The sequence below is a fragment of the Procambarus clarkii genome, chromosome 49, assembly GCF_040958095.1.
Source record: "Procambarus clarkii isolate CNS0578487 chromosome 49, FALCON_Pclarkii_2.0, whole genome shotgun sequence".
Lineage (NCBI taxonomy): Eukaryota > Metazoa > Arthropoda > Malacostraca > Decapoda > Cambaridae > Procambarus > Procambarus clarkii.
The window spans coordinates 26,778,926-26,800,313 of record NC_091198.1 but is presented as its reverse complement, the minus strand read 5'-3'; the positions used below and the strand labels follow the sequence as shown (position 1 = coordinate 26,800,313).

General features: G+C 45.4%; 1 protein-coding gene across 2 annotated transcripts in view; it reads left to right on the top strand.

The window, feature by feature from the left end:
• The first annotated feature begins 5,301 nt into the window (after window positions 1-5,301).
• Window positions 5,302-21,388, top strand: part of LOC123749015 (leukocyte elastase inhibitor) — a 45,053-nt gene continuing 28,966 nt past the window's right edge. Inside the window, exon 1 of one of the 2 annotated variants that reach the window (XM_069303153.1) lies at window positions 5,302-5,455. The gene's annotated coding sequence lies outside the window, so the exon portion shown is untranslated. The remainder of the gene's footprint in view (window positions 5,456-21,388) is intronic. The other variant, XM_069303152.1, reaches the window with a different exon arrangement.

Here is a 21,388-nt window from a genome sequence, read left to right as displayed (position 1 = left end):
GGGTAAGTCTTAACCCCGCCCAGAGCATGGTGTGGAGCTCCTGGCCCAGGGCGGGGTAAATCTTAACTCCCACCCGGAACATGGTGTGGTGCTCCTGGCCCAGGGCGGGGTAAGTCTTAACCCCCGCCCGGAGCATGTTGTGGTGCTCCAGGCCCCAGGCGGGGTAAGTCTTAACCCCCGCCCGGAGCATGGTGTGGTGCTCCTGGCCCAGGGCGGGGTAAGTCTTAACTCCCACCCGGAGCATTGTGTGGTGCTCCTGGCCCAGGGCGGGGAAAGTCTTAACCCCCACCCGGAGCATGGTGTGGTGCTCCAGGCCCAGGGCGGGGTAAGTCTTAACCCCGCCCGGAGCATTGTGTGGTGCTCCTGGCCCAGGGCGGGGAAAGTCTTAACCCCCACCCGGAGCATGGTGTGGTGCTCCAGGCCCCAGGCGGGGTAAGTCTTAACCCCCGCCCGGAGCATGGTGTGGTGCTCCTGGCCCAGGGCGGGGTAAGTCTTAACTCCCACCCGGAGCATTGTGTGGTGCTCCTGGCCCAGGGCGGGGAAAGTCTTAACCCCCACCCGGAGCATGGTGTGGTGCTCTAGGCCCAGGGCGGGGTAAGTCTTAACCCCGCCCGGAGCATGGTGTGGTGCTCCAGGCCCAGGGCGGGGTAAGTCTTAACCCCGCCCGGAGCATGGTGTGGTGCTCCTGGCCCAGGGCGGGGTAAGTCTTAACCCCACCCGGAGCATGGTGTGGTACTCCAGGCGCAAGGCGGGGTAAGTGTTAACCCCCGCCCTGAGCATGGTGTGGTGCTCCTGGCCCAGGGCGGGGTAAGTCTTAACCCCGCCCGGAGCATGGTGTGGTGCTCCAGGCGCAAGGCGGGGTAAGTCTTAACCCCTGCCTAGAGCATGGTGTGGTGCTCCAGGGCGGCGTAAGTCTTAACCTAACCTGGAGCGTGGTGTGGTGCATTCACCTACGCAGAACAAACAGTTCCAAGTAGCACGGGCTATGGTCAGCCTCCCGTAAGTGGAGGCTCTTTGGGGCCATTATCTGTATCTATAGCTGATACTAGAGATCTAGGGATTGATGGGGGGTCGTCATGATTGTTTTTAGTCCTGGAAGGCTGGTTGTACCAGTTATGGAACTGGTGGGGTTAGCATATACCTGTAGGTCTTCCCTTTTTTCTTTGGCTGAGCCATGCTGTCGTTGGAGTTTGGTGAAGTGGCTAATATGAGGAGATCGTGTACGGATTAGGTGTCGTATTTGTGGTGCGCTGGTGAAGCTCCTACTAAACTTTCCTGGTCTGAGGACTCTGTAACATCCGTAGTTGGTGTTTTTGTCTTTCGTCTCGCAGCCTGAGGTAAGCTCATGTGTCGTTGATTGGTAGTAGGAGCTATTTCAGGAGCGTTGGTGGTGCTGTTAGCATTTGTAGACAGCACGTCTGCTAACGCGGCTGATGAGATGGTGATGGTAGGATTGCTGGGAGCTGGAGAGGGAACTACCTCTGTTTGTGCCGCGCGTCTTGGGTCGTTTAGGAGTGTGTTGAAATTGACCTTGTGGTCGTCCTGGTGGTAGTCTCCGGAGTGGTAGTGGAGGCAGTGAGACTTGCGCCAGGGTCTATGATGGGGGCCAAGAAATTGACTATGTATAATGCGGTCAGTTCACTGACAAAATTGTCTGGTCCGGCAAGCCTCTCCTCTAGTCTAATAAGAACAGGGATAATGCCAGCACGGGATTCAGGGGGCTGTGAAGGAGCCTGTGGTGCCTTGTGTCCCCATTGTGAAGGCTGGGGACCCAAGATCCCACAGACTCCTTCACAGCCCCCCCTACATTACGTGCAAGCATTATCCCTGGTCTTATTAGACTTAGTCTAATAAGTAAGTCTTGAGAGTCACCCGGACGGAGCATGGAGTGGTGCTGTGGCCCCAGATCAGAGATCCCTGTCATCCTGTCATTCTGTCATTTAGTCAGTCAGTCAGTCAGTTTTTCAGTCAGTCAGTTTTTCAGTCAGTCAGTTTTTCAGTCAGTCAGTCAGTCAGTCAGTCTTTCAATCAGTTAGTCAGTTAGTCAGTCTTTCAATCAGTCAGTCCGTCAATCAGTCATCATTCAGTCAGTCTGTTACGAACCCCTTGTAACCTGGGTGGGGTGTTAACCCCCGCCCGGAGCATGGTGTGGTGCTCCTGGCTCCAGAGCTGAATAACTCTTAACCCCCGCCCGGAGCATGGTGTGGTGCTCCTAGTCTGTGACGGACCTCGGCGCCATCTATGATCCAGGTTCCGAATTAAATAGTTGACCCTCCCATTAATATCAGTTTCCCATCTTCTAGTTTGCTGTTCTGGTAGGTGATGAGCTACTGGTGACAGAGAGGTTTAGTGGAGCTCTGAGGACTTCACCGTTTGGGTGTGCTAACCAGAGGGCTAGTAGAGCTCTGGAAGACTTCACTGTTTGAGCGTACTTGCGAGTGGGCTAGTAGGGCACTTGAAGACATCGCTATAACTGCAGCTAGTGGGCTAGGGGCTAGTGTTGCGCTGAAGACCTCGTCAGAGGAATGAAAATAGTGTCCGTCATCTTCGCAGCTAGCTAGCGTGAGGGCTAACGATGCTCTGGATGACCTCTAGTAGTGAATTGTATATAGTTGTGGTGGGAGATAATAAGAACGGTTAATTTTAAGTGCAATATTATTTTTTACCTTAAAAATTACACTGCATTTCCACCAAGGATAGGGATCTCTGACCTTGAGAATGATCATACAGTTTATAAGAACCCGGTTACGGAAGGGTTCGTAACATGGCCCCAGGGCCGGGGAAGTCTTAACCCCTGCCCGGAGCATGGTGTGGTGCTGTGGTCCAGGGCGAGGTAAATCTTAACCACCTCCCGGAGCATTGTGTGGTGTTCCTGGCCCAGGGAGGGGTAAGTCTTAACCCCCTGTTGGAAATCCTACACACATGTTAACATACTATAGTTAGCCATTTCCGAATATAAGGGTAATGGGAGATTCAGTGTCATCACAATAGACCCATATTCACAACACGTATATATTAAATTCCAATTATTCTTTTAAACTACAGTCTAGTGTTTAAACTTAATAAAAAGTATTCGCTAGGACAGGATATAATATAATTAGCAATAAAAATACACTACAGACTCCCTTGCTATTGTTTAATAAACCTTGTCCTTAAGACAGAGTAGGAACCAACAGAGTATTGGAACGCAACCTCAGGGAAGGAGGCTGGCAGTCACGCTCTGGCTCAGACACAGAAACAAAACAAAGAGGGCTCCTCACGACAAGCACAACTTGTCAATGGATCCACAACGATCCGACCAACCCTCAATAACAAAGAGAAGAGCTTAGTTCCCGACTCCCATTACATCTTTTATTGGTAGTGATCACTATTAAATATAGGATAGGTAGTTGGTTAAGCTGCAGACGAAGCCCACAACAAAGTGAGTAGTGTTTTACTCAGCACTACACACACACAAATAATTCATGTCAAACCTGTACTTTATATGTTAATGGAACCGTTATTAATCCCATTCTTTGGTAGGTAAGTTTGTGAGTTGAAGATAATTAGGTGAGCTGGCCAACATAACTTGTGATGTTCTTGCTTACCCTAGCTGTTCCACAGACGCCACCTGAGTGCCAGCCCCCATTTTACAACTGGACCACATGTAGCCACACTCTAACAGCTATCACACTGCCTAATCAGGCCATACCTACATCATGGCTAAGATCTCACATTTGTACTAACCCATGTTTACAATAAGATGGAGTAGTACTAACCATACTGTAGGTTAATTACCAACATGTGGTATAATTTATATTATAATAAGGTAAATGTTTATAGCTTATTATATGACCCCCAATTGTTGTATAAGCTGTAAACGTTCCTCCAACTATGTGCAGGTAAATTCTGGCAGGCTGAATCAAATATACAGTCCACTTAGAATCATAATCATAAATATTGAAGTGATAAAAAAATAGAAAATAAATGTTCACAAAGAATAAAAATAATTGCTTGCTAGGATTATCCAACACCCCCACCCAGAGCACGGAGGGGTGCTCCTGGCCCAGGACGGGGTAACAACGACGACAACAACAAGCACTTCACTCTCGCATCACAACATCAACAACAACAACAACAACAACAAGAGCCGGCATGACAACATGTCAGGGGATTCCCTTGAACAAAACAGGAAAAATTTTCCGAGATATTATCTTACACATCACCTCAGGTGGTTATTTTGTTTTTTTTGGAAGTAAAGAGGATGAAGAGGTGAAGGGAAGTATAGAACTGGGAAATACAGTGAGAGGTATGAAAGCAGGCGGGCTGTCCGCCTTGCTGACACCATGTGTGGGTGTTGGCAGCTAAGCTAAGCTGGCTCCCTCTTGTCAGGGAGCTGTGAGGGGTTCTACACGTTTCACCATATAGAGATGTTTATAGATGAATACTGTGTAGCATTAATATATACACACTCCGATGCTTCCACACATGTTGTTCTGTTTAAGGCTCTGTATTTTATTATTAATATTTATCGAGTTGTTCATACATACATGTTATTATTTATCGAGTTGTTCATACATACATGTTATTATTTATCGAGTTGTTCATACATACATGTTATTATTTATCGAGTTGTTCATACATACATGTTATTATTTATCGAGTTGTTCGTACATACATGTTATTATTTATCGAGTTGTTCGTACATACACATATATACATACATATACTAACACATACACATACATGCACATACACATATACACATACATACACACATACATACTCAATTTTTCAATTATGGGGGAAGGGGTTCTGGTCTGTGTTTCATCTGGGAATTATGTACTGTGGGGCGGGGTTTTCATCTAGTGAGTCGAGGCTCTTGGGCCACCAGCTGTGGGAGCGGGGCGTCTCATCTTGGAGCAATCTTTCTAACATTGGGTCCTCTAACATTTCGATGTTGTTCCACACTCTGATGGCTTGGTGCTGCAGTTTGATATTTAGTGGCTGTATGTTCAGGAGTTCATGGAGGTCCTGGATTGTCTGATCATATGGTGGACGGTGTTTTGCTGCTCTCCTTAGGCGGTATTGTTGACCCTTGTGGACGCCTGCTGGTAGATACTGGGGGATGGTGGGGAGGGCCCGCGGAGGGGAGGAGACAGGGAAGGAGGAGACAGGGTGGGAGTAGACAGGGTGGGAGGAGACAGGGTGGGAGTAGACAGGGTGGGAGGAGACAAGGTGGGAGGAGACAGGGTGGGAGGAGACAGGGTGGGAGGAGTCTGGGTGTGAGGTGTATATAAGAATTGCTGCCTAGTTTTTCCCGACACAGTTGGCCACACCATCGTCAGCTGTTGTCTGCTGCTGCTGCTGTTGTCCGCTGCTGCTGCTGCCGTTGTCTGCTGCTGCTGCTGCCGTTGTCTGCTGCTGCTGCTGCCGTTGTCTGCTTGTCTTGTTCTCTCGTCGCTACAGTTGTGAGGTAATTATACATGGCTTGAACACGATCAGTGCCCTGAGTATTTGGCCATATTCTACCCCCCCCCCATATTCTACCACCACCATATTCTACCCCAACCATATTCTACCCCCACCATATTCTACCACCACCATATTTTTCCACCACCATATTCTACCCCCACCATATTCTACCACCACCATATTCTACCCCCCCACAATATTCTACCCCCACCATATTCTACCACCACAATATTCTACCTCCACCATATTCTACCACCACCATATTCTACCACCACCATATTCTACCACCACCATTTTCTACCACCACCATATTCTACCTCCACCATATTCTACCTCCACCATATTCTACCTCCACCATATTCTACCTCCACCATATTCTACCTCAACCAAATTCTACCCCCATCATGTTCTACCACCACCATATACTACCACCACCATATTCTACCACCACCAAATTCTACCACCAGCATATTCAACCGCCACCATTTTCTACCCCACCATATTCTACCACACCATATTCTACCCCCACTATATTCAACCACCACCATATTCTACCACCACAATATTCTACCACCACCATATTCTACCCGAACCATATTCTAACCGAACCATTTTCTACCACAATTTTCTACCCCCACAATATTCTACCACCACCATATTCTACCCCCAACAATTGTCTACCCCCACAATATTCTACCCCCAAAATATTCTACCACCACCATATTCTACCCACACAATATTTTACCACCACCATATTCTACCCCCACAATATTCTACCACCACCATATTCTACCTTCACAATACTCTACCCCCACAATATTCTACCCCTCACCATATTCTACCACCACCATATTCTACCCCCACCATATTCTACCCCCACCATATTCTACCCCCACCATATTCTACCACCACCATATTTTACCACCACAATATTCTACCACCACCATATTCTACCACCATCATATTCTACCACCACTATATTCTACCACCACTATATTCTACCACCATATTCTACTACCACCCTATTCTACCGCCACAATATTCTACCACCACAATATTCTACCCCTCACCATATTCTACCACCATCATATTCTACCACGACCATATTCTACCACCACCATATTCTACCACCACCATATTCTACCACCACCATATTCTACCACCACCATATTCTGCCACCACAATATTCTACCACCACCATATTCTACCACCACAATATTCTACCACCACTATATTCTACCACCATTATCTTCTACCACCACCATATTCTACTACCACAATATTCTACCATAACCATATTCTACCGCCACAATATTCTACCACCACAATATGCTACCAACACAATATTCTACCACTACCATATTCTACCACCACAATATTATAAGAACATGAGAACAAAGGTAACTGCAGAAGGCCTATTGGCCCATACGAGGCAGCTCCTATCTATAACCTCCCAATCCCACTCATATACTTGTCCAACCCGCGCTTGAAACAATCGAGGGACCCCACCTCCACCACGTTACGCGGCAATTGGTTCCACAAATCAACAACCCTGTTACTGAACCAGTACTTACCCAAGTCTTTCCTAAATCTAAACTTATCCAATTTATACCCATTGTTTCGTGTTCTGTCTTGTGTTGATATTTTTAATACCCTATTAATATCCCCCCTGTTATGTCCATTCATCCACTTGTAAACCTCTATCATGTCACCCCTAACTCTTTGCCTTTCCAGTGAATGCAACTTAAGCTTTGTTAATCTTTCTTCATACGAAAGATTTCTAATTTGGGGAATTAACTTAGTCATCCTATGTTGGACACGTTCAAGTGAATTTATATCCATTCTATAATACGGCGACCAAAACTGAACTGCATAATCTAAATGGGGCCTAACCAGAGCAAGAAATAGCTTAAGAACCACACCAGGTGTCTTGGTACTAACGCTTCGATTAATAAATCCCAGTGTCCTATTCGCCTTATTACGAACATTCATGCATTGATCCTTTTGTTTTAAATTCTTACTAATCATAACTCCCAGATCCCTTTCGCAATCCGACTTCGCAATCTCAACACCATCTAGCTCGTATCCTGTAACTCTATCATCATTACCTAGCCTCAGAACTTTACATTTATCAGCATTAAACTGCATTTGCCAATCCTTTGACCATTTCAGAACCCTATCTAGATCAACTTGAAGTGATAGTGAGTCCTCCTCCGAATTAATTTCCCTACCGATTTTCGTATCATCAGCAAATTTGCAAATGTTGCTACTCAAACCTGAATCTAAATCATTTATATGTATTATAAACAACAGAGGTCCCAGGACAGAGCCCTGAGGTACTCCACTAACAACATTATCCCACTCTGACTTAACCCCATTTATACTAACTCTCTGTTTCCTTTGGAATAGCCATGCCATAATCCAAGTTAATATAGCACCCCCAATACCATGAACTTCTATTTTTTTAATTAGTCTTTCATGTGGCACTGTATCAAAAGCTTTGCTAAAGTCAAGGTACACAACATCACAATCCTTACCACAAAAAACTGCCTCAACTATGCTGGAATAAAAAGTTAGCAAATTTGTTAAACATGAACATCTATTTGTAAAACCATGTTGCGACTCATTTATTAATTTATGTTTTTCAAGATGGAGACGAATTGTATTTGCAATTATTGATTCATGTAACTTTCCCACAATAGACGTTAGGCTAATTGGCCGATAGTTTGACGCAAGTGATCTATCTCCTTTCTTAAAAACTGGTATCACATTAGCTACCTTCCATGACTCTGGCACTCTGCCTGACTCTATTGATTTATTAAATATGGTAGACAGTGGCTCGGAAAACTCCTCTTTGCATTCTTTAAGCACCCTGGCAAACATTTCATCCGGCCCTGGGGATTTGTTTGGTATTTAGTTTTTCTAATTGTTTAATTACATCCTCCCTGGTAACTGCTAAACTAGTCAACCTGTCCTCATCCCCACCCACATAGACTTGTTCGGCTGAAGGCATATTGTTAAGTTCTTCTTTAGTAAATACAGATATAAAATATTTGTTAAAAATACTACTCATCTGCTTGTCATTATCCGTTATTTGACCTGTCTCAGATTTAAATGGACCTATCCTTTCCCAAGTCTTAGTTCGATATAACTGAAAAAAAACCTTTAGGATTTGACTTTGCTTGCTCTGCTATGCGAACTTCATAGTTTCTTTTTGCTTTCCTAATCTCTTTTTTAACATTTCTAACCAGTTGTATGAATTCCTGTTCTAAACTGACTTCCCCATTCTTAGTCCTTTTGTACCAAGCTCTCTTTTTACCTATAAGGTTCTTTAAATTATTTGTTATCCACTTTGGGTCATTAGTATTCGATCTATTCAATTTGTATGGTATACTACGTTCCTGTGCTTTGTTTAGAATATTCTTAAATAAGTTATATATTAAATCCACATCGAAATCCCCTTTTACGTCACCTATCGCTGGGTTCATGTCTCGCTCTAAGACCGGCCCACACCCCATACCCAAGACTTTCCAGTCTATTTGACCCAAAAAATTTCTTAGGCTATTAAAATCAGCTTTTCGAAAATCTGGCACTTAAAAGAATTTTCTCCTACAGGTCTATTCCATTCTATGCTAAGTCTGATTTCTTTGTGATCACTGTTCCCTAGCTCACTCCCTATTTCGATGTCATTAATTTGTGTTTCCCTGTTAACACTAAATCTAAAATATTATTTTCCCACGTTGGTTCCTTAATGTGTTGCGTAAGAAAGCAATCGTCAATTATTTCTAGAAAATCTTCTGCTTCACTATTCCCTGTTTTGTTCACCCAGTTTATTCCACTAAAATTAAAGTCACCCATGACATAAATACTGTTAGATCTAGATGCTCTAGATATTTCCTCCCATAGATGCTTTGCTTCCATTCTGTCTAAATTTGGTGGCCTATATATAACTCCTATTATAATATTATTTGCTTTTTCTTTTAATTCTATCCAAATAGTTTCTGTGTGTGGCTCAGTTTTGATTCCCTCTTTGAGACTACATTTCAAATTGTCCCTAACATATATGGCTACTCCCCCTCCTCGTCTAATATATCTATCTGTGTGAAATAGTTTAAATCCATTTATCTGATATTCAGCTAATAGTTCTCTATTTTCTACATTCATCCACGTTTCGATAAGTGCAATAATATCTATTTTTTCTGTGCAGACAAGAGCATTTAATTCATTAATTTTATTTCTTAGACTTCTACTGTTAGTGTAATATATCCTAAGTGAATTGTTATTTTGAGGCCCTTTTCTTTCCCTGATCATTTTGCCAATTCTTTTCTCCCACGAACACATACTTTTATTACCTCCTTCCTCCAAATCAATTCCCATACCGCTATCTACTAACAGTTTAAACCCAAACAAACACCTCTAACTACTGGTTCCAATGAGTTCGCAACAGCAACAACCCCAGCCCTCGATAGATGCACCCCATCACGAGCATACATTTCATTTCTTCCATAGAAGTGTTCCCAGTTGTCTATGAAATATATTGCATTTGATTTGCAATATCTTTCCAGCCGGCAATTGACACCAAGTGCCCTCGACATCCATTCATTTCCCCCTCCCTTTCTTGGAAGAATGCCACATATGATTGGGATTCCTCCCTTGCTCCTAACTAATTCAATGGCTGTCCTGAATCTCTGTATTAGTTCCTCACTCTGAACTCGCCCAACATCATTACCCCCTGCACTAATACAAATAATGGGTTTGTTCCCATTTCCCGTCATAATATCATTCATGTTTCCAACAATATCACCAATTCCAGCTCCCGGATAGCAAACCCTTAATCTGTTCCCCCTATCTCTGGCACAAAACGTTCTGTCTAAATACCTCACCTGGGAATCTCCCACAACCAAAATTCGCTTCGGTACCTCCTTAACTTTCTGAGGAGCCTGAGGGGCCTGCGCTCCGCCGCTCCTTGCTGATTTCCTCGCTGCAGGCGCACCACAGCACTCGTCCTCCAACACGGCAAATGAATTTGCTGTCCTTAGAGCGTCTGTAGGCGGCCTTGTCAAGGTCTTCTTAAGACCCCTGTCCTTCACCACCTTGTACCACCACAATATTCTACCACTACCATATTCTACCACCACAATATTCTACCACCACCACATTCTCCCACCACCAAATTCTACCACCACAATATTCTACCCCAACCATATTCTACACCCACAATATTCTACCACCACCATATTCTACCCCCACAATATTCTACCACCATTATCATCTACCACCATCATATTCTACCACCACTATATTCTACACCCACCATATTCTACCACCACTATATTCTACACCCACCATATTCTACCACCACCATATTCTACCAGCACCATATTCTACCAGCACCATATTCTACCAGCACGATATTCTACCACTACCGTATTCTACCACCACAGTATTCTACCACCACAATATTCTACCATCACCATATTCAACCACCACAATATTTTCCCACTACTATATTCTACCACCACAATATTCTACCACCACAATATTCTACCACCACAATATTCTACCACCACCATATTCTACCACCACCATATTCTATCACCACAATATTCTACCACCACCATATTCTACCACCACAATATTCTACCACCATATTATTGGGAGCAGCGCCAAGTATTAAGTTGAACAGGAAATAGTGTTTAAAAATAATCAACGCTGCAGGCTGGAGACGCCACGCTGTTGAGGCCAGGCTGTGGAGGCCAGGCTGTGGAGGCCAGGCTGTGGAGGCCAGGCTGTTGAGGCCAGGCTGTGGAGGCCAGGCTGTGGAGGCCAGGCTGGGGTGAACATGCTGGGGAGGTCACATTAGGGAGGCCAGGCTGGGGAGGCAAGGCTTTGGAGGCCAGGCTGGGGACGCCAGGCTGTTGAGGCCAGGCTGTGGAGGCCAGGCTGTGGAGGCCAGGCTGTTGAGGCCAGGCTGGGGTGAACAGGCTGTTGAGGTCAGGCTGGGGTGAACAGGCTGTTGAGGCCAGGCGGGGGTGAACAGGCTGTTGAGGCCAGGCTGGGTACGCCAGGCTGTTGAGGCCAGTCTGGGGTGAACAGGCTGTTGAGGCCAGGCTGGGGTGAACAGGCTGGGGAGGCCAGTCTGGGGAGGCCAGGCTGGGGTGAACAGGCTGGGGAGGTCACACTGTGGAGGCCAGGCTGTTGAGGCCAGGCTGTGGAGGCCAGGCTGTTGAGGCCAGGCTGTGGAGGCCAGGCTGGGGTGAACAGGCTGGGGAGGACATGCTGGGGAGGTCACATTAGGGAGGCAAGGCTGGGGTGAACAGGCTGGGGAGGTCACACTGTGGAGGCCAGGCTGTGGAGGCCAGGCTGGGTTTTCTTCTAGTGCCCATTCTCCAAGTTCGCTAGTTTTATTTATAATCCCATCTATGTCAGTGTACATTGCCTTGAAGCTCACTTTCTTCTGTTCATTCTCATGTTCCATTCTTGGTGAGCGTTCTGCTGATGGAGGAAGTTGTTCCATTGGTGTGAGGATTTGTGAGGTTGTTAACAGGGTCTCAGAGGATACTGGGTGAGGGATGGGGGGTCAAGGGAAGGTGGGATAGGGAGGGAATGGGGTAAGGAGGGAGGGGGGATATAGAGGATATGGAGTGAGGGGGAGGGGTGACAGGGAGGGTATGGGATGAAAGGGAAATGAGGACAGGGAAGGAAAGAGAAAGGGGGAGGGGTAACATGGTTGGAATGGGGTTAGGGGTGACAGGGTCAGTTCTGGGTGAGGGGTCTCACATCACGGGTATTTGAGCTGGTTGTGGATTTTAAAACCCAAAAATGATCTCTGGTCATTGCACCAGACTGTTACTTGCATACAGGTGGACAGCGTTCTCAATCACTCCCAGACAGAAATAAACAGCCAACCTCGGCAGCCACTCTCCCGCTACCGTCGGTTGACCAGCAATGAACACTTAGGTGCTTGTAATTTACCTAGGAGAGTACTCTGTATGCATCTTGATCTTGGGGAGGGGTTCAGCGTCACCTACTTAGCGGTGTGGCTCCCAAACTGGCCTCGTTGTCTTGTGTACACACACCCTACTCGAGCTGCCGTTACTCCCCACTCTCCTTGTTTGGAAGGATCTCCTAAATACCCCTTTTGTGAATTAGTGTCTACTGTCACATATCTGCAGCCATGACCCTCTCTCTTTCTCTCCCTTTCTGGGAAACCTCACCAGCACAAAGGCAAAAACAACCTAACATTTATTATACAAAGAAAACGTACATAATTCATGACATATAAAATTGAACATCACCATACAACAGTCTAAGCTGCTACAACCCAGTAGCGCTCCAAATCATATCCTGGCTTCACCAGCTCTCCATAGCAAGTGGCTGCACAACTCTGGGCTTTCCACTTACTACTCCCTCACTGTTTGAGGCGGAAATCCTGTCACAACATTACTGTATCCTCAACCCTAAAATTATATGAAACTCTAAGGATGAAATACCTGAAACATCTACATAAGTACCCCCCAGGCAAAAGAAGAACTCAGTCTCTCTCACTGCGTCTTACATGTCAATACGCACTCAAGCACTCCCTTATACAATCATGTGTCCACAATGAACCTCTGTTCTGCTCATAGAGGCACCTTAATTAATGCGTATATCTGGGTCCTCCAAAATTCAGGGAAATCAACTGCTTGAAATATTTGCTTGAAATCAACTCCTCACCATGGAGTTCTGCTCTACCTCAGAGTTCAGGATACACAAGGCAGTTCGAAGTGTAGGATGGCGGTCCGCGAATTAGTTCAGTATTCTCAGGATATTTATGTACCAGTGAGCCCAAAACATGGTTTTTGTTCATACGATGGGTACAGCAACGCATTGATAACGCATCATAGGGAATTCTTATAACGTTGGATAAGAAAAAAAATTGAAAAAGAACGAGTTTGTGGCAAGACTGTGGCACCAGCCGGCTGAGAAGAGAAGAATTTGGACCACCACATGGAGATGAACTCTGGCCTACAGGGACGTCAACAATTAAGGCGGATATCGTTTCATAAATCACCTAGTTGTGCTTTAGGATGCTTACTTGCAGGTGAGTGACTCTCAAAGTCAGTCATACACGGTGTACATTGTTTTATTATATAATAATTAGCTTTGTACTTAAGTTAAAATACGAAAAAGTATCTCCAGAGTCTCAGCTTGGTACTAGTTTTTTCACACCTGTGTGTTACATTACACTGCCACCGACTAGCCCCCCCCCCCCTCACCATAACACGCTAATGTAAACACACACACACACACACACACACACACACACACACACACACACACACACACACACAAACCAGCCTACCGCCAACCTCACCCCTCGCCCCAGAGACTGACCTTCCGTCCCTCACCCACCTGATTGTTCTCCTTCCTCTCTCCCCCGCTCTGTCTCTCCCTCGCTCTCCCTCTCTCCCTCTCCCTCACTCCCTTTCACACTCTCTCTCCCTTTCACTCCCTTTCACTCCCTCCACCCCTCCACCAGTTAACCCCACCCCCCCACTGTGCCACCCCCTACAATAAACACACACACACACACCCAAGCAAATGTAATGTGATGAAGATAGGCGTAGGGAACAGGAGGCCAGATACTAGATATCATCTGGGAGATGAAATTCTTCTTAAGTCAGAGAGAGAAAAAGACTTGGGGGTAGACATCACGCCAGACCTGTCCCCTGCAGACCATATCAAAGGGATAACATCAGCGGCATATGCCAGGCTGGTCAACATAAGAACGGCATCCATAAACTTGTGTAAGGAATCATTCAGAACTTTGTATACCACATATGTCAGACCAATCCTGGAGCATGCGGCTCCAGCAAGGAGTCCATATCTAGTGAAAGATAAGACCAAACTGGAAAAGGTTCAAAGGTTTGCCACCAGACTAGTACCCGAGCTGAGAGGTATGAGCTACGAGGAGAGGCTACGGGAATTAAACCTCACTTTGCTGGAAGACAGAAGAGTTAGGGGGGACATGATCACCACATTCAAGATTCTGAACGGAATTGATAGGGTAGATAATGACAGGCTATTGAACACAAGGGGCACACGCACTAAGGGGCACAGGTGGAAACTGAGTGCCCAAATGAGCCACAGAGATATTAGAAAGAACTTTTTTAGTGTCAGAGTGGTTGACAAATGGAATGCATTAGGAAGTGATGTGGTGGAGGCAGACTCCATACACAGTTTCAGGTGTAGATATGATAGAGCCCAATAGCCTGTACACCTGTTGATTGACGGTTGAGAGGCGGGACCAAAGAGCCAGAGGTCAACCCCCGCAAGCACAATTAGGTGAGTACACACACACACACACACAGGTCAAGCGGGATGGTAAGACAAAAGAACGAAGCTGTTGGAGAGGGACTGGACGAGTCACACATGGAGATGATTGCTAAGGCATGGAAGGAAATCAGTGGGGAATTGAAGAACCAGAGGGAAACTATATGTAAGCTGCAGATAGAGCTAAGTGCAGCACAAGAGGAGATAAAAGGCCTAAAAACAGGCCCTCCACAGACTCTGGTCCAGGCAACCAGCCCCCAGGTACCAGATGTAGCAATGGCAGGGACCCCTACAATTGGTCCAACCTTTGCTGAAATGCTGAAGAGCCCAGATGCTATGTACACAGTCAAGGAAGTTGTAATGAAAGCAGTAACCTCACAGGAGGCAGCTAGATGCGCAAGCCAGCTAATGGAAAGGAAAAGAGCTGTAGTAGTGATAGGTGTGAAGGAACATGAGGGTTCCACAAGGGAGGTATGGGGGACTAAAGAAAAAGCTGCAGTGGTAGGGATATTAAAGGAGATAGGAATGGAAGGGGCTGAACAAGACATAGAACAGTTTTTCCGGATTGGCCAGTACAACAGACAAAAAGAGATTGATCAAGATAGTATTCAAGAGCGAGGTCCTCAAAGAGGATATCCGAGGTATGCAAGGAATTACAAAGAGGTATATGTTCAGAGGGATATGACTAGAGACGGGATAGTAAGGGCAGCAAATGAAAGGAAAAGGTGCAAGGAGAAGGAAGGGAGCCAGGGAACTTCAGCCTCCAACCCAGCAATCCCAGAGGGGAGTGGGGAACCCCAATCCAGCAACTCGGGAACCCCAGGGGGGGAATGCAACACCCCAGCCCACCACCCAATAGGGCCACCCCTATCCCCCCAGTGTAACAAACTAGGCTGTTGTAAGAATTATTCCAGAAGGTTCCAGAAGTTTAGAGTAGGGACCTGACCTCAACAACACACATTCCTCTGGGAATTATCAGGTCTGAGTCACAAATGGTGGGCATCTTTGTTCATAGTTTTGTATAATGAACCATCCTATAGTATTCAGTAATTTAGAGTAATTAGCCTTTATTCATTTTGTATTAAAATTGTATTGTATAATAGTGCTGGGTACAATATCAAGAGTATTCTAATTATTGAGTTTAAGTCACCATCAGTGACGTCACGAAACAGATCTAACTTGTAAGGCGGAGTGACCAGCGGTCATAGGTCATCAGGGTTGACATGTCTACTATTTCTCAAAGTTCAATTAACCATTTTGGGGATCAGGAACAGCTCTGCCGTTAGATGTTTGTGTAATTTAATTTCAGTAAAATAATTCAACCAGTCTGGATCAATTCAGTACAAACAGAGGTTAATTGTTATAACTTAAACCTTGCTAAGTAACTGGGGTAAGCGATGCGGAAGGATACAATGCTCTAGTCTGGGCTAGACCAGACGAGGAAGAGATCAGTGTGGACTCCAGAGCAACTGGGAGAGGTCAACCATCTTACCTCTCCCCAAGACCAGTCCAAGATCTTTAGCTGGTAAAACATAGAGGTATAGTTGCTATTGTTATGTATAGGAATAGTCTTCATTGCCATTCAGGTCAAGTAGGGAGTGTTAAAGTGACAGGGAGTGAACATATTTAGATTTTGTTTTAGTTTTTCTTTTAATAAATTAATTAGGTAATAAATTGCATTTTTATTATTTCCATGTGTTTTATGTGTACACTTGTCCTGGTCACGTGGTCCACACGAGGCAGAGTTGGATTGGGCGCCGATTCTAACATCGAATTATTCCCGTGTAATTAATTTTACACTCATAAGTTTCCACGGTCATCGGTTATAGTGGGGATCAAGCCCCAAGGCTGATTAATTAGCGTGATCGATCCAGACCTCGATCATTGCTCGGTGTTGCTGGTCTGGTGGTGGCAGCGTAGAGGCGACTCTAGGGTTTTGCTCAAAGCCTAGGTCACGTCATACTGGGTGTAGAATCCTAAGTCGGTCAATCGTCTTAGGACCACGTGGCGTGGAGTTGGCTTTGGTAAAAGTTTTGGAGTCCCTTGGTAGAGAATAAAAAGTAAGAATACGGGTAGAGGGAAAAGAAGGAAAGATAAGTAGAGAGAAACCCTACCCCGTGTTACAATGGTGCACAGCGGTGGTTTCAACAATTTTGTTTGAAATTGTTGAAAGGCTCACGCGTCTAGCCGTTCGAACACGTGCGCGGATGCTAAGGAGACAGCCGCGGGCCAGGATTAGCAGTGCGCCCCACAACAGTGCGTTTGAGTGGGGATTGGCGAATCTTGGGTCATGCGGGCTGATATGATTAAGGTTTAGTTAGTAAGATTAGGCTGTTAAAATAGATTTATTGAAAAGGAGACCGCTCCGAGTTGATTGGACTGGGTACCATACTCGACCCATTGCAATTAATTCAGAGGTGTTGGGAGCCGCCATACTCTCAACAGCAGTTCCGTGTGGGCTGTCTGGGCGGATATATCTGTGGGACGCCAGTAGATAGTCCGAGGGCGTTATTAGACGACCCAAAACGCTAGGAAAAACGGAAATCCGTGAAGGGCGTTGCGGCCTCCGAGGGACGGACTAGTAACCTACCTAGCAGCGATTCAACAACTAAGTGATCGCACACTTAGTGGAGGTTGAGTCGTCCCTAGTCATAATTGTTGCTGAAAGCTGCGTGTCGCTCTGTTGGAACCTAGATGGTCGAGGCCCCTAGGCTAGGTGTGGTACGGCGAGCCGGTAGGAGCAATTATAAGATTAAGTCGAGTGCATTTTTGAATTAAGTATACTTCAATTTATAAAGTAATTTCCGTTTATTTTCGTTGTTCTAGAGATTAATTTTTTTTCCCCTTACATTCAATCCCCGGTTAAAAATTTTTTTTTTTTTCAAAGTGTTTAGCATTTTCTTGCATATTAGGCTAAGTGCGTACATTAAGCTTTGCTATTCCCTGTTGTATTAGTCTAAGTCAGAGGCGTTGTTACTAGAGTGTAGTTAATCCTCTGGACTTAGGGCTATTGGTCGGTCACTATAGTAAGTGAAGGAGTTTAAGGGATAGTAAGTTGCGTGTAAATGCTTAATAGAGTCCGTGGAATATTTCTAAGTATTTTGGGATAAGTTTTCGGCTAAGTCAATGTCGGAAAGTCGTTAACTGTAATTAATTTGTATTCGTGGGTCACGTGTATGATCTGGGTATCATTAGGATTCTCCAGTCGATGCGAGTGATAGTTTCTAGTTTTTTACCAGTAAGACGGTAGAATTGTGTTTTTAGACTTAGAATTCTGTTTTCAGTAGAAACGTAGGTGGAAAATTTTCTAAGTCCAGCTTGGGCTAGAATCTGACTTTTTGGCGAAAATTCGAATTTTCATGTTTTGTGTATATTCTAGGGTCAGTATTACTCTCTAGTGCGCGCAAGGGACGTAATTCTGTCCGTAAGGCATTAAACAGTGATAATAACATTTTTGCCGAATTTAGTTATTTTTCGAGAAAATCGTGTTGTAATTTTGTCAGAGTCCATTTGAGGTGAAAATCTCGGATTTTGACGAAAATTCGAATTAGTGAGTGTTGAAACCGCCCGATGTGTCAGTATTGTTCTGCATACAACGTCAGTAGTAAATAATAACGTATTTATATCTGGGAACGAGAAACCCAAATTTTTGTGAATTAAAGGAGTTTTGTGATATTTGGGGTGATAGAAAAATTTTTCCCTCGGAGTCAGAAAAATTGGCAGAGTCCAGCAATTGAGTAAAAACGCAGTTTTTGATAAAAATTCAATTTTTGGTAAGCATATATAGGTCCTGGGTGTCTATATTAATCGCTAGAGCGGTTTATTAACGTAAAACTAGTTATTTTCCTTCAGAACAAAAATTTTGATTTTTCAGCGTTTAAGCGAAAAAGCGCGGGACTTAGTTTTTTCAGCGCAGCTGGTCCCGCTCCATCAGTCATCAGGGGCCACGCTGCTCACTTCAAGTGCGTTTAGTATTCAAGTACAGTAAATATTCTTTATTACTCCATCACGAGTGCTGCGCGTTAGTTGCGTTATCATTTAAATTGTTTTCTTTTTTTTTAACGTAAAGGACTTAGGTTTCAGCAATAGAACTGCGGGATATTTCACGGTCAGACACGAGTGCGGGGCAGACACTCATTCATTGGATTCACTTCAGCGATTCTCTCGATAAATCGGTGTATTTCCTACTTTGGGTTTTCTACTTTAGTAGTTTTCTCTTAGAAAAGAGTTGTGATTTTTTTTATTTTTGTAAGGTTACGGTTGTAGTGAGTCCGGGTCGAGAGTGCACTAAAGGGTATTTTAGAAGAGACGTGGCACACCAGGAATCACAGAAAATGTTTAACCCAGATAGTGACCAGTCAGTAGGGACCAGTGGGAGTGGAAGTGTAGAGGACAGCGCCTCTTCCGACACCACTGGGGATCGCTCAGGTGGCTCAACTGACGCCACAGGTGGGGTCAGTGGGACTGAAGCGACGAATTCACGGGTTCTGCATGGGACTGGGCAGTCGAGGGTATCTTTCCATCCCAGTAGCGATACTATTATTGACATGAGTGGGGAGTCTTGCGAGGAGTCGTCCCATGAGTGGGGAGAGCCGTCTTGGGTTCCCCCACAAATAACATCGACGCCATGCCAGCAGGGCAGACAGGGGGCCTCGGTTAGTATGGCAGGACGTCCCACTTCGCTCGGAAGAGAACAGCAACCCGTTCAACGGGAAAATGAACAACCACACCAACAGCAGGAACTACCTAACATAACACCAATTAGCGTGACCGATCCAGACCTCGATCATTGCTCGGTGTTGCTGGTCTGGTGGTGGCAGCGTAGAGGCGACTCTAGGGTTTTGCTCAAAGCCTAGGTCACGTCATACTGGGTGTAGAATCCTAAGTCGGTCAATCGTCTTAGGACCACGTGGCGTGGAGCTGGCTTTGGTAAAAGTTTTGGAGTCCCTTGGTAGAGAATAAAAAGTAAGAATACGGGTAGAGGGAAAAGAAGGAAAGATAAGTAGAGAGAAACCCTACCCCGTGTTACACCAGCACAAACCCTTCCTTGCCACTGCACAATGCCCATCAAAAAATCAAAATCCTCCCTCTCCCCTTACCCCAAGTATCCCCCTGCTTTCTCAGCCCCTGGTCTTCTTCCTGCCCTAAGGAGGCCCAGGCGAGACCTAAGCCCTCCATCCCCCACTCCACCTCCCCCCAAACCCCTGTCAACTACACCGCAGGAGGGCGTGCCCTCTCCCCAAGCAATCACTGCCCTCTCACCCCCCCCCCCCCCCAGGACTTCTTCCTGCCCCAAGCAGGCCTGAGCAAGACCGAAGCCCTCCATCCCCCACTCCACCTCCCCCTAAACCCCCTGGCAACTACCTCACAGGAGGAGGAGCCTACCCAAGTAGCAATGACCATGGAAAAACTTCCTACACTTGTGGGGAGTGAGGGTGAAATTGGATATAAGAAAGTGAGCTTCAAGGTAATGTACTCAAACATTGATGGGACTAGCAATAAAGCAAGTGAACTGGCCGAAAGGGCGCAAGAAGAAAACCCTAATGTAATAGGACTCACATAAATAAAATTGTCAGGAGTCATAACAGATGCTGTGTTTCCAAAGGACTACTGTATAGTAAGGAAAGAGAGGGAGGGAAAAGGAGGTGGAGAAGTGGTCCTGCTGATAAGGAAGGACTGGGGTTTTGATGAGATGGAAATTCCAGGAAGCTGCAGACAGGTTTATCCCTGTCCAAAAGGAGAAAAACGAAAAAAAAAACAGAAAAACCCATGGTTCAACCAGGAATGAAAGGTAGCAAAGCAACTGAGTAACAGAAATTAGAGAAACTACAGAAATAACGGAACACCGGAGAGCAGGGAGAGATACCAGAGGGCCAGAAATGAGTACATCAGAGTGAGGAAGGAAGCAGAGAGACAGTTTGAAAATGACATAGCGAGTAAAGCCAAGACCCAACCAAAGCTGCTCCACAGCCACATCAGGAGGAAAACAGCAGTGAAGGAACAAGTGATGAAACTGAGAAAAGGGGAGAACAGATACACAGAGAATAACAAGGAGGTGTGTGAAGCATTCAAAAAGAGATTCCAGGAGGTCTTCGCAATAGAACAAGGAGAAGTCCCTGAATTAAATGAGGAGGAGGCAAACCAAGCAACCTTGGAGGAATTTGACCTCACCAGTGATGATGTCAAAAGGTGTCTGCTGGAGCTGGATGTGACAAAGGCTGTTGGACCTGACAGAATCTCACCACGGATACTAAAAGAAGGTGCAGAAGCACTAAGTGTGCCACTCTCTATGGTGTATAATAGGTCACTGGAAACAGGAGACTTGCCAGAAAGTTGGAAGACAACTAATGTAGTCCCAATATACAAGAAGGGTGACAGGCAAGTGGCACTGAACTACAGGCCAGTTTCCCTAACTTGTATACCATGCAAGGTGATGGAGAAGATCATGAGGAAAAGGCTCGTAGAGCATCTAGAGGGAAATAACTTTGTAACATACCACCAACATGAGTTCAGGGATAGTAAATCGTGCCTCACAGGTTTAATAGAATTTTATGACCAGGCAACAAAAATTAGGCAGGAAGGAGAAGGGTGGGCCAACGGCATTTTCCTGGACTGCCAG